Below are 12,840 nucleotides of genomic sequence, written 5' to 3' on the forward strand. Positions count from 1 at the left end.
ATATCCTCATGAAATTTGGCATATATTGTTGTCCAAAGCAATGTTACAATATGCAAATATATCGCAGAGATCGGATCACCATAGCATATAGCTGCCATACAAACTGAACGAAAGCGATCAGGTTTTTCAATGGAAAACTTTTTTATTAGACAAAATATCTTCCCAAAATTCGGCGCATAGTATTTTCCAAGGCAAGACTACAAACTGCGAAGAAATTGTTCAGATCGAATAACTATAGCATATAGCTGTCATATAAGCTTACAGATCAAAATATTTATAAAGATATTTTTATGCACTTTTGTACTATAGGAAAAGCAGCTTTTAAGGCTATTATAGCTTCGGAGCAGCCGTAGTTAACGTCAGTTCCTGTATTTTTTCCGTAATTAACTTAATAATCTATGTTAAAACATTTAACATAAAATTAACGTCGCTAAGGCTTTCCAATTGCTGAGTATGCAACGAAAGGAGCAAACAATTTATGTTTTCAAAATCAATACGCCTGTCATTCACCCGTGTTAATCCTTAAAACACTGCTGATTTAATGTAGTACTATGTCCCGACACAGCATGACCTGTAGCCTAACCTCTAATCTCCGCAGCATCCCCAGAAGCTATAAAAAGTTTCTAAAGTCACGTGTACTTCACTGCTCTCAACAACATATGCGTGGGATTTGTAGCCAAACAGAACTTGTCTCCACCGCAACTACGCCTTTTGCTTAGAAATCGTGCTGCTGCAACGGAATGTGTCCTTAAACAACACACACACATACATTCAGTGCGACAAAATCAAGTTATCACGCACGAAATCCACAAATCAATACCAACATTAACCAACATAATTTAAGTAATCAAACAAAACACACGCACACACTCGAACTCACACACACACACATGCATATGCATGTTTCCAATTTATGTGTTTTGCGAGCAAATGAAAATTTATCGCTTTAAGTGTATCGATATTTGTGGGGCGCACGGCAAAGCGTCAACAAATTTCCATCATTTTTATTCCTGTCACAAACGCAGCCAAGTCGGGCGCAAAGTGTGAACAGTGTTGCTTGCGGCGGCGCTGCTATTTTCGGAGCTTAAAACAAAGGACGATGTCCTTGTAACATGCGTTTTTATTGCATGCAGCACACACACAAACACACACACGCGTCCAAAGCAATGTTGGCAAGTGATATGACGAGGGCGGAGACGGGACAGCAAGCAGTGGCTCCGTTGATGATGATTTGTTTTTGGCTTCATCATTGCGACGACAACTTTTTCAATACATTCCCATTCATTACAACTACTTGCTCCAGTTTTTGTTGTTGTTTTTGGTTTCTTTATTTGTTCTGCGTTTTGGTTGTGCTGTGTTTCGTGCCACTACCGTTTGCTGGCTGCGCCAAAAGTCCACTCGAACCGCAGCGATGCGAAGTTAAAGTGGCTCCTAAATCAAAGTCAGTCATCCAAAATGTCGAAAACCACCCCACCAGCAGACGGAATACGTGTAACAAATGAAACAAAAGCAGAACTATTCCGAAATGAAATGAAAAAATGCGCTCAAAAAAAAAAAAAAAACAGAAAAAATGAGGGAAAAATCAAACGGACACCAGCCAACGTACGCCAAGCATATGCATATGAAATACATAATGAAAAAAAAAGTGGAGCGGAGCAAAAGAACCAGAACAAAAACGAAAACGAAAACGGAAAAAATCAGAAATATTGTTTGGAGCGGGAAATGAAATCAAGCATCTCACGAAAAAGTTTCAGTTTGACAGGCGCATTTAAAATTGTAATTGGCATGCTCCATCACGATGCGGGATGGATGGACAGACGTACAGACGGACGAACGGACAGCCAGAGGCCAGACGGACAAGCGGATGAATGTCTGAATGGGGCTGCTCTTGACTACTTGCCGGTTTGGCTGGCTGCTTGACTAAGTAAACGAGGCGCGGCGCGGGGCGGCATGTGTGCGCGCGCTTGAGTGTGTATGTGGACGACTTGCAGACAGCCGCATGACTTAAACAAGCGCGTACACAAAGCGCTTTCATGTATGTGTGTGCGTATGCAGTGTGTACAACATTTGGGGGCAATGAAAACAGGGAGAAAAAAACTGACGTTGAAAAAATTCACTCATAAAAGCGCGCTGCGGCAAAGCTTCGAGCACCCTGCAGCAGCAGCAGCGGCACAGAAGATCGGGCAAACTTTTACGATTTTTTCAGCGCGCATTCTTCTTCACTGCGTACATGTTTTTTTTCGGTAGCATCCCCACCGCCAACGTTGCGGTGTGCTTGCCGCGCTGGCTCACTTATCATTGCCCGAAAATCTTGTCACGCTAACGCATGCAACGCACATGCATACAAATGTGTCACAATGTTGCGCAGTAATGTGGCGGGCTGGTTGCTGCAACGCACACACAGTAGCATTGAGTGGAGCTTAACGTGGAGCCTTCTCGGTATTATTGTATTGTTTAATATGTGCGCGTATAATAGTTGGTGATTGTCGCTCGCTCGCCGCTTGCCGCACTCATTGTCTCCGCGCGTTACCGCAATCTGCGTCGCCACGCACTTGAGGCCGCCGCCACCGCTCAATAGTGCTGCCTTAATACGCTTTTGTGGCATATTAAACGTGCGCGACGAGGAAACGCATTTATAGCGCTTCATTGTCGACAATTTCATTTCATTATTATTTTTGTCCCTTTGAGCGCGCTCTCATGCATATATATACACACGCACACATGCGTCCATGTTCATTGTATTGTGTAGCTGCTATTATTTTATGCTACTTTATTTTATTTTATTTCATCTTTTCTCACCGAGAAACTTTGCGCTTGCCTTGCCATTCTCGGCGCAGCGCTGGCAGTTAGACAGACAGACAGACATAAGCTGCTATGCTTACGTACTTACTTACTTACTTATAAGTATATGCTTGCGTCGTTGCGTATTCACTGCCAAGCGTATGGCGTGCGACTTTGCATACACACTTTTGTCCATGGACTTATGTGTGTGTGTGTGTGTCTGTGCGCGGGCTTATGAGGAAATAGCGCCTGACGGGCGAAGCCAATAGAAATTCCACAAATGTCGCTATACTTTTGTAACACACAAAGCGCGAACTATTTGTAGTTGTCGTTGTTTTTTTTTTCTTCATTTTTGTATTTTCCTCATTTTTTATTTCTATTTTCTTAATTTTTTTATTTTCTTCATTTTTTATTTTTATTTTTTTTGTGCCTTGTAATACCTTCACAGCTACTTAGTTGTCATAGCACTTCACGTTGTAGACTTTTCTCCGCAATTTATTTATATAATTTTGCCTGTGTGTTTTCTTTTTGTATTTTCTGTTTCTGTTTTTACTGCTACTTAATTTTTATCTCTTCCTGCCGTCAGCCATCAAACATTTGCATGTCGCTGCTGCCAAAAAGTTTTGAAATGTCTGCTTTTTAGTATTTGACACAGACAATGTTGCAGCTAAAAACGTGTGTACTCCTTTGAGTATACCAGTTCATTTACTCACACACACACAAACACACGCAGCAACAGAAACTGAAGCAGCAGCAGCAGAAACAGAAATTAATGCGCGCGTCTGTACGTGCGCCCGCCATAATGGGTGGCCCTTGCATAAATCTACTTCACACCGCCAGCCGTTGCACAAGATGCTAGGGCAGGGCGTGGAGGTGGGCTGACTAAAAGATGCAGTCAAAAGCAGCACTAACAACAACACCAGCGACCGGCAACAGCAGCTGCCTTTGCCGCTGACGCTGCCTCCGCAGTGCGAATTGTGAATTAGAGCGTACACAATAATAACAAAAAACACGATTAATTACTTTAATGATATGTACGTTGATAATTGTATGGTACTTAGTGTCGTTGGGCTGCCAACTAAGTGTTGTAATTGACCCAATTATATAAATATATGTACATAAGTACGTGCGTGCGTGTGCGCTGGTCTTCGTTGTGTATGTGGGTTGTAATTTGGCATGAAATTGGGTAGCTACTTTGGATTAAATCTGAATCTGAAAGTCCTCCTAACAATAATATGAAGAAAATAATTTAATGCTATAATTTGGCCTGCTACGTGCCTAGCTAAATATGTATGTATGTATGTATGTAGGCAGGTACTGTGTATATGCGCTAGTTGGTTGCCTTCCTGTTCTAAGTCATTACAATTAAAGTAATAACAACAACTTAGATTGCACCCAATGGACTATAACATTTCACATATAAGACGTTTCCATACATGAACTTGATTTTGATCGCCAAGTTTGTATGGCAGCTATATGTTATAGTAGTCCGATCGGAATAATTTTTTCGAGTTATGTACCCTTGCTTTGGATAATAATCTATGACAATTTCATAAAAGTATTGGGTAGTCGAAAAAGTATTTTCGTATTTTATCAATAAATGTCGTTGCAGTCGTATATCTTCAGTACAAGAACAAGATTTTGATCGTTATGTTTGTATGGCAGCTATATGGTACAGCGGTACTATATCGACCATTCCGACAAATTTGCACCTTCTTGGGGAGGAAAGGACGTGTGCGAAGTTTCAGATCGATATTTCAAACACCAAAGAACAACTTGGCGTGTATACCTATACACAGCTGGTTAGATTAATGATTAACTCGACTCAGTCCGTCACCCTGATCATTTACATATATGTGACCTGGTCTACGAAAAGGGAGCTAACGTGCGAAAAGTAGTTTTCTGGGAAAAGCTGTTAAAAATAATCGTCAGTTTCTCGATATCTCATTAATTGTTCTCCTTTTTTTGGCACCTAAGTCCCATTCCGTAGAACAGGTCACATATATTATATAATTTATAGAGTCTCCGCTATTTCCTACATATTGTTAAAACAACTTACACTGCTTAAGAGATAGAAATATTCGTAATCTTGCATAATGCTTCTTTAAGGTTGATATTTAGACATGTTTCAGTTTTAGATGATCACAGTTGTAGTTAGAGAAGATCGAAAAGCATGTCCTTTATGTTACCTGTTCACTTTCTCAATATAATGTTACGTACTCTTAGCCAGAGAACGACGAAACCTTTTTCTTGAATTATTTTATTTTGAAAATTGGTTAATTTTAAGCTTTCTTCCATCAAAACTTCCAAATCCGTGAGCTTTCAGAATATTTATCATAATACGAGTATTTACTCTTCCTGATGTGAAAGCTCTAAGAGAGTATTTAATCGATAAATAATATCGAATAGTGGTGGAAAACGGTAAATGAGAAACAGCTGGAACTTTATTTAGAGATTTTTCTGTTTCCGGGAATGAATAACAGCTGCAGCTTTACTTAAAGATTTTTCTATTTGTATATTCCATAGAAATATGTTTATGACGATTCCAGTATTAAAGTATTACAGTCATATGCTTTTAAGATAAACCAACTCCCGTTAGTTGTCTCCAAAGTATTTGCATATATTTTTCAAGTAATATGCGTTTAAAACTTCAATCTTACTCTGTGCTTTCACTGCTCACTTTATGTAAAAGCTTTCTCTATACTTCGCGTACTACTTTTATCAAAAATATTATATTTTTCACAGAACCAAACAATGTACGCAAACAAAGGGTCGTCGTGAAAGCTTAAGTGAAAGCTTCTTACACAATTGCTATTCTACTTTTATAAAATATATTCAATTTCTCACAGAAAAAGTTAAGTGATGGGTTTTTTCAAGCACTATGCGTATAAAACTTAAATATTTCTATGTGCTTTCACTCCTCACTTTATGTGAAAGCTTTTTGCACACTTTGCATTCTACTTCTATCAAACATACTAATTTTTTCAAGAAAAAGAAACGACAAGCGAAAGTTCAAGCGAAAGTTCAAGCGAAAGCTTTTTCTACAATTCCTATTCTACTTTTATCAAATATATTAAATTTCTCACTGAAAAAGATAATTGATATTATTTTTCAATTCCTATGCGTTTCTTTCTCTGGGCTTTCACTCCAAATGAGATTTACTTTTCAGTCCCACAAGTTTCTTTGAAGGTATCCTCAGACCCTATCTGCGGCCTACTTCACTACAAATTGCAATTTATCATACCAGAAATATTTCCACAGATTTGCTTAAGCACTATAAAAACCATTAGAACTCAATCATAACTAAAGTAAAATTAAATTAAAATTCGGCAACATAAAAAGTACCGCAAATAAATTTAATCAAATTGTCAATAAACAATTTTTTTTTCAAAATCAAATTATTTTTTTTAATTAATGCCATTACACATAAATGATTGCAATACTTTTTCGAAGTACTTCAATGGATTTTTTCTCGCGCTCACTACGCAATCAAAATTGACATCTTCAAACCACAAACCGACTAAACCACAATTGCACTCATTTGCGCTGTAGAGTCTATAAATTATATATTATACACAACACATTGTCTGTCAATCAGAATTAACAAAAGGTATTTCATTTAAGTACATTGATAAAGGTGTTGTAATTGAAAAGTGGATGTGGAAGGGATGAAGTCAGATTGTTAGCGAAAGGACGTGATGAAAACAAAATTTATAAAAAGTATTTATCTATATAAATATATTTTTTTATATATTTTACATATTAAAAATGGTATGTTTATACAAAAAATAAATATTTATGATATATAAAAAATATATTAAGTTTGCCTAAAAATACGAAAAGACTTTTTCGACTACCCAATATTTAATTGCAAACTATAACAAATAAATTTTTTATAATTTTTTTTCTCCACCAGAAATTAAATTATAATCATTTAACGCCATAAATTATTTGTTAATTTAGCTAAGGCGCGCGAAAAAAAATTTTAAAAAATTTAAATAAAATATTTGTTCGCACAAAATTAATGTCATAGTGCAGCACAACTTTGATGGCAATCAAAATGCAATTTATAAAATTCTAACAATTTAATGGTAAATTAACTTTGTTGCAAAAACTGTAATCAAATATCAAATAAAACGCAGAAAAAGCCGCTACAGACACTGAAACAACACTAACTCATTAAAAATCTGAGCAATCAAAGGCATTGACAAAAAAATTACGAATTTTCAAAAAAGTACAAATTTACAAAAACAAGCGCAAATTTACAAAAACAAGCACAAATTTATAAAAACAAGTACAAATTAAAAAAAAAACCAAATATGACAAATATGCACAAAAATGCAATCACTTTTGATCATGTGTCTGTGTCTTTGTGTTGGCATGCGAAAATATTTGCGCCGAAAAAACCAAAGGTTCTCCACAAAAACGGCAATTCAATTAAAATTAGATTATAAATATTCGCTTTGTTAATACTTTGTTTCAATAGGCATTCCTTTCATGCAAATAAAAAGCAATACATATCACATGTAGGCAAGCACAGAGGACAAAAAGCAGGCGCTTGCAATTTATACAACGCCAATTTCGGCTTGTCAAAAATGTGTGATGGAAAATCAAACATTTTTTAGAACACTTTTTCCTATAGGTTATGACAGTTTTGTCATTTTTGACATTTTCAGTAGGAAGAATGCTTCATATCAGGCAACACGACGAGTGCCGATGACTTACGAAGCTCTATAAAAGTGATTAAACTGCGCTGGCGGCGCGGAAAAACGAATTTTAGAAATTATTATTGAGCATACTAACAAAATTAGCATTGAAACCAGTTAGAAATTTTTGAAATTTTCATATATAATTTTTTTCCAAAATTCATGAACCACAACTAAATTTCACGCTAAATGCTGGCCAATCTACTATTAACGCATAATTAAATGGCTTACAATGTAACAACAACAACATGCCGTATTTAATTAAACTGCATCTACAATTCAGTATTGTGCAAATTTTTTCAATATTTTTCCAATGCAAATTAATTTTGAAACAAAAAATTCATCAAAAAATAATAATGATTGCGAAGCATTTAGTTATTGTAATTAAATTAGTTTCTTTGTTGCAATGCAATTTTCACAACATTGCTGCAATTTTGTTGGTAACCATGGGCATATATACAAACGTACATACATACACAAGCGTTTGTTTGCTTGTGTAGCTGCAGCGAGCTGGGTAAACTAGTTAACAAATCCTCTGATAACCGCGAAAATTTACATTTACTCTGCGAACTTAATTATGCAGAAAAATAAATTTGCATAACTGCAAACAGTTATGCGTACAATAAAATTTGTATTGCGCTGCCCCGCAAGCACACACACACACACACACATCAATGCTAGATTAGCATTTAGAGTGGATAAAGTTTGGCACTACAAATAAGATTCCAGATAAATCAATTTTAGTGCTTTGCCATGAAAATAATGAAAAAGTAACCGAATTCGTTTAATAAAGTGGATTTAAATTAAAATCGCACATAGAAACAAAATATTTATTTTCGAGAGATTTATAATGTTTCAGCAGGATTTGTGTGGTCATCAACATATGTAGGTGCATCAACTGTTATGCACTCAGAACTTTGTAACGGAATTAAAATGATTTTAGTAGTCATCTTATATGACCGTTATGTATTTTCAACTGGCTTAAAGTTTCAAAGCAGTTTAGAAGCATAGGCTTGCATCGCTTACGGTCTGTAATATTAGGTATTGCACCTATTTCACATGACTAAAGACTAAGAGCTTTCAGCTAAATCGTTATTTTTGAGCAACTGATATTGCTAACGGTACTTTCTTTGAGATCGTAGATTTTTCACTTTCATTAGACGAGTCTGGCGACTCAGTACCATACTATGTTAAATATAAATAGAAAGTACATTGAACTTCAAATCAAAAATCTTCGTCAACTGTCTCACTTGAAGCTTTTCTGAGCTTTCACTTTGCTCTGAAGCTTTAATTGATTTTCATTTATTCCATTTATAGGATGTAAATTAAATTTGAAGCCAAAAAATTTTGAAAACTGTCTCACTTGAAGCTTTTCTGAGCTTTCACTTTGCTCTGAAGCTTTAATTGATTTTCATTTATTACATAAATTGTAAGTAATTGAATTTCAAACGAAAAAGCTTCCAAAACTGTCTGCATTGAAACTTTTCTGAGCTTTCACTTTGCTCTGGAGCTTTCATAAACTTTTATTTATTCCATAAACAGGTTTGAAATTGAATTCTAAACCAAAAAGCTTTGATAACTGCGTTACTTGAAACTTTGCTGAGCTTTCGTTTTGCCCTGAAGCATCTAGTAAAGCACATTTATTCAATTTAGCAAAAAAGATTATTAAAATTTGCTAGCTATATAAAATGAAATTCATAAACTGGTTGAGAATTATAAGTTGCAAAGTGGAATGAAAGAAATAATTTAAAATATTGCAGAAATTTAATATTTAAACTAACTTTTATGAAAACAAAATATACTCCAATTTTTATATACTGAAAAGTGTTTGCTAAATTTACCAACCGAGTTTTTAACGCCCAGCAGGAAACGTCAGAGATCCTCTAAAATTTTTATACCAATGAACTGATGAACTGAGTCGGTTTAGCCATGCCCGTCTTTTGGTATATTCCTGCATGATTAAATCCTTTAGTTTTTGAGCTATCACTTTGAAATTTTGCAGGCGTCTTTTTCTCTTCAAGAATTGTTCATTGGTTGTAACCGTCAATATCGGACTACTATATCATTAGCTACCATACAAACTCAACGCTCAAAATCAAATTCTTGTATGGCAGACTTTTTTATTTGAAGTTACATCTTCATGAAATCTAGCATACATAGATTATTGCCCGCTATTGAGATGCAGAATAGAAAAATACTCTACTGTTTTTTTAAAACAAAAATCACATTTTTAAATTAAAAATTCTTTAAAATTCTACTAAACTTAATTATTTATAATTACTTTTTTGAATATAAAAAATTGATTTTTTCAATTATTTTTTTTTATTACATATGAGCACCATTACATATTTATGAGCATCAAAAACAGGCGCTACTTTTTAATTCATATAACAATGGCTGCGCACACACACACTCGTACATTCGCAAATATTCATCTTCGCAAGCTGAAAATATTTGTTTTGTTAGGAATTGATTTCGCATACGCTTTTAAAATCAATTCAAAAGCGAATTTCAAATGAATTAATTAAAATATATTTTAATTAAAAATATGCCACAGTCCAAGTTTTTAAGGCTATAAGAGAAATTTTCAAACAAATTAGAATTTATATTAAAATTGGTGTGCAATCAACTGCAAGCAGCAGTGCACATGCACACGCACACAAACAAATATCAATGCCAAATCAATTTAAGTATGTGAGCGAATATTTAGTAGTGTGTGTGGGTGTGGGTGTCTAGTTAACAGCAGTTGCCATATGTCACATTTGACTGCATATCTATGCATATTTATGCGGCCAAACACACACGCACACACATAGATAATTGCTATATATATATATAATATATATTATATATGTATGTATATATACCTTCGTATGATTATCACATTGCCGTGCCGCACACTTGAACGCAATCGGAGTCAAACACATACTCCGCACAATTGAAATTTAAATTGCTTTTGTCAGCTGAAGTGTGTAAAATCACTTTAACATTGATAACAAGCAGCAGCAACAACAACAACAACAACAACAAGTAGGAACAATAGCAAAAAGATAATGCACGTATCACTGCAGCCATGAGCAGCAACAGCAAATCAATTTGATGGACACTTGCATTAGAGTGTAGCGGTCATTTAACACAAGCAGATTGTACACCATATACATTTGTACGTTTGTACATATATACAAGTATAATGCCACTACCGTTATGCTGGTGGCATTGTCATAGTGATACGGCCAAGTGCTGCCGCTTATGAACCACAAATAAGTGCCATACAATCTTGATTAACACAAAATTATTATATTTGACGAGCAGGAAAATTTGTTTGCTCGCTTTGCTCTGTGTTTGTACACACATACATAAATAATTATAATTTTATATATGTACTTAATATACGCTGGACAATTGAAATTATCATACGCGTAGATAGTTAAGTGAGTTTCTTTAAATAATGGGTGACTTGGCATGTTCGATAACAATTTTTGAAGAAAATACGTAAGTATTTGAAGGCAAAAAATAGAGAAGGACGCGTGCAAAATTTCAAGATGAAAGTTCAAAAACCAAGGTACTTGGTCATGTAGAAACGGACAAAGACAAAAGAGACTGGCATGACTAATTCGACTCAGTTCGGTACGCCGTTCATTCAAATAAACATTTTATAGTGTCTCTAACGGGTCCTTCTGGGTCCTACAAACTTGATGGTGAACTTTTTACACACTTTTCAAGATATAAAAATTGGAAGATATATTGTTTTAGATAAAAATTAATTTAAATATTAAATTGCTACTCAAAGATTTGCAGCTTATTATTCTCAACCGGTTTATGAATTTCAGTTTATAAGCTGCCAGCACATTCGAAAGTTTCAATATATTATTTCTTTTGTTAAATAGAGTAAACGAAAATTTATAAAAGCTCCAGAGCAAAGTGAAAGTTCAGTAAAGTTTCAAGACAGACAATTATAAAAAATTTTTGATTTTAAATTCAATTATCTTCTACTTATGGAATAAATGAAAAATTATAATTTAAAAGCTTCAGAGCAAAGAGAAAGCTCAGCAAACCTTCAAGTAATGTAGTTAACAAAGTTTTTTAAATTCAAATTCAATTTAGATTCTATTTATGGAATAAATGAAAACTTATTAAAGCTCCAGAGCAAAGTGAAAGCTCAGCAAAGCCGAGAATAAGACAGCTTTTGAACATTTTTGATTTTAAATTCAATTTACTTTCTATTTATAGAATTAATGAAAATTTATTAAAGCTTCAGAGCAAAGTGAAAGCTCAGCAAAATTTCAAGACAGGCAGTTATTAAAAATTTTTTGCTTTTAAACTCAATTTTCTTCTATTTATGGAATAAATGAAAAATTATAAAAGCTTCAGAGCAAAGTAAAAGCTCAGCAAAGCATCAAGTAAGACAGTTATAAAAGATTTTTTTTTAAACTCAATTCAATTTCGATTTATAGAAAAAATGACAATTTATTAAAGCTCCAGGGCAAAGTGAAAGCTCAGCAAAGCTTCAAGTAATGTAGTTAACAAGGCTTTTTGGTTTGATATTCAATTTCCTTTCTATTTATATTTAGTCATAGTTTTTGTTATAATAGTAGAAATAATTGTAAAGGAACTTTTTGGACAGCCCAATACAAATCGATTTATATACTTTTGTATGTATGTATGTATGTAGATGTGTATGTATATTGAAGATAATGCCAGTTGACAAACCGATCATTTAAATACGTTGTTTTCATTATAAATGAACAAATGTGTACATGTACGTGCTTATATGCGCTATTTTGCTAACACATATACTAAAATGTATGTATTATGTATATATATACTAAATGTGTATATACAGGAACAATGTAAAGTGAAGATACCAGCTAGAATGACCTGGAAATCTCAAGTAATCATCTAATTGAGCGTACTCACATTGTCCACACAGCCGATACATACATAACATTTGTAGGTATACATACATATGTGTATATAAATATGTAAATATATTAAATATATATATATATATATGTATATGATTACTGGCATATGTTTGCTGTTACACATTTATAACACACTGAAGTACGCCTTTGTCAGTTAGTATGTCAGTCTTTACATCAACACACACACATACGCACACTTCTGCACTGCTGCAACACAGAACTAAAAGGCAGATGATTCAGATTTATATGCTAATTGACAGCTAAAAGCAGCTTAAGCTCTTTACATGCTTGCTGTAAATTTTACATTAACACGAGCATACATACATACATATGTATGAGCAAGTGAATATGCATGTACATATAAAAAGGAATATATAGGTAGAGGTGTGCATGGCTGCTAAGCGGTTGCTTGAGGGTCTGTAGAACAA

At 34.4% G+C, this 12,840-nt stretch overlaps 1 protein-coding gene across 1 annotated transcript in view; it reads left to right on the plus strand.

Moving 5' to 3' along the window:
• Window positions 1-12,840, plus strand: part of LOC126756886 (uncharacterized) — a 53,003-nt gene that overhangs the window by 4,204 nt on the left and 35,959 nt on the right. The window lies entirely within an intron of this gene.

Source organism: Bactrocera neohumeralis, chromosome 4 (assembly GCF_024586455.1).
Source record: "Bactrocera neohumeralis isolate Rockhampton chromosome 4, APGP_CSIRO_Bneo_wtdbg2-racon-allhic-juicebox.fasta_v2, whole genome shotgun sequence".
Taxonomy (NCBI): Eukaryota; Metazoa; Arthropoda; class Insecta; order Diptera; family Tephritidae; genus Bactrocera; species Bactrocera neohumeralis.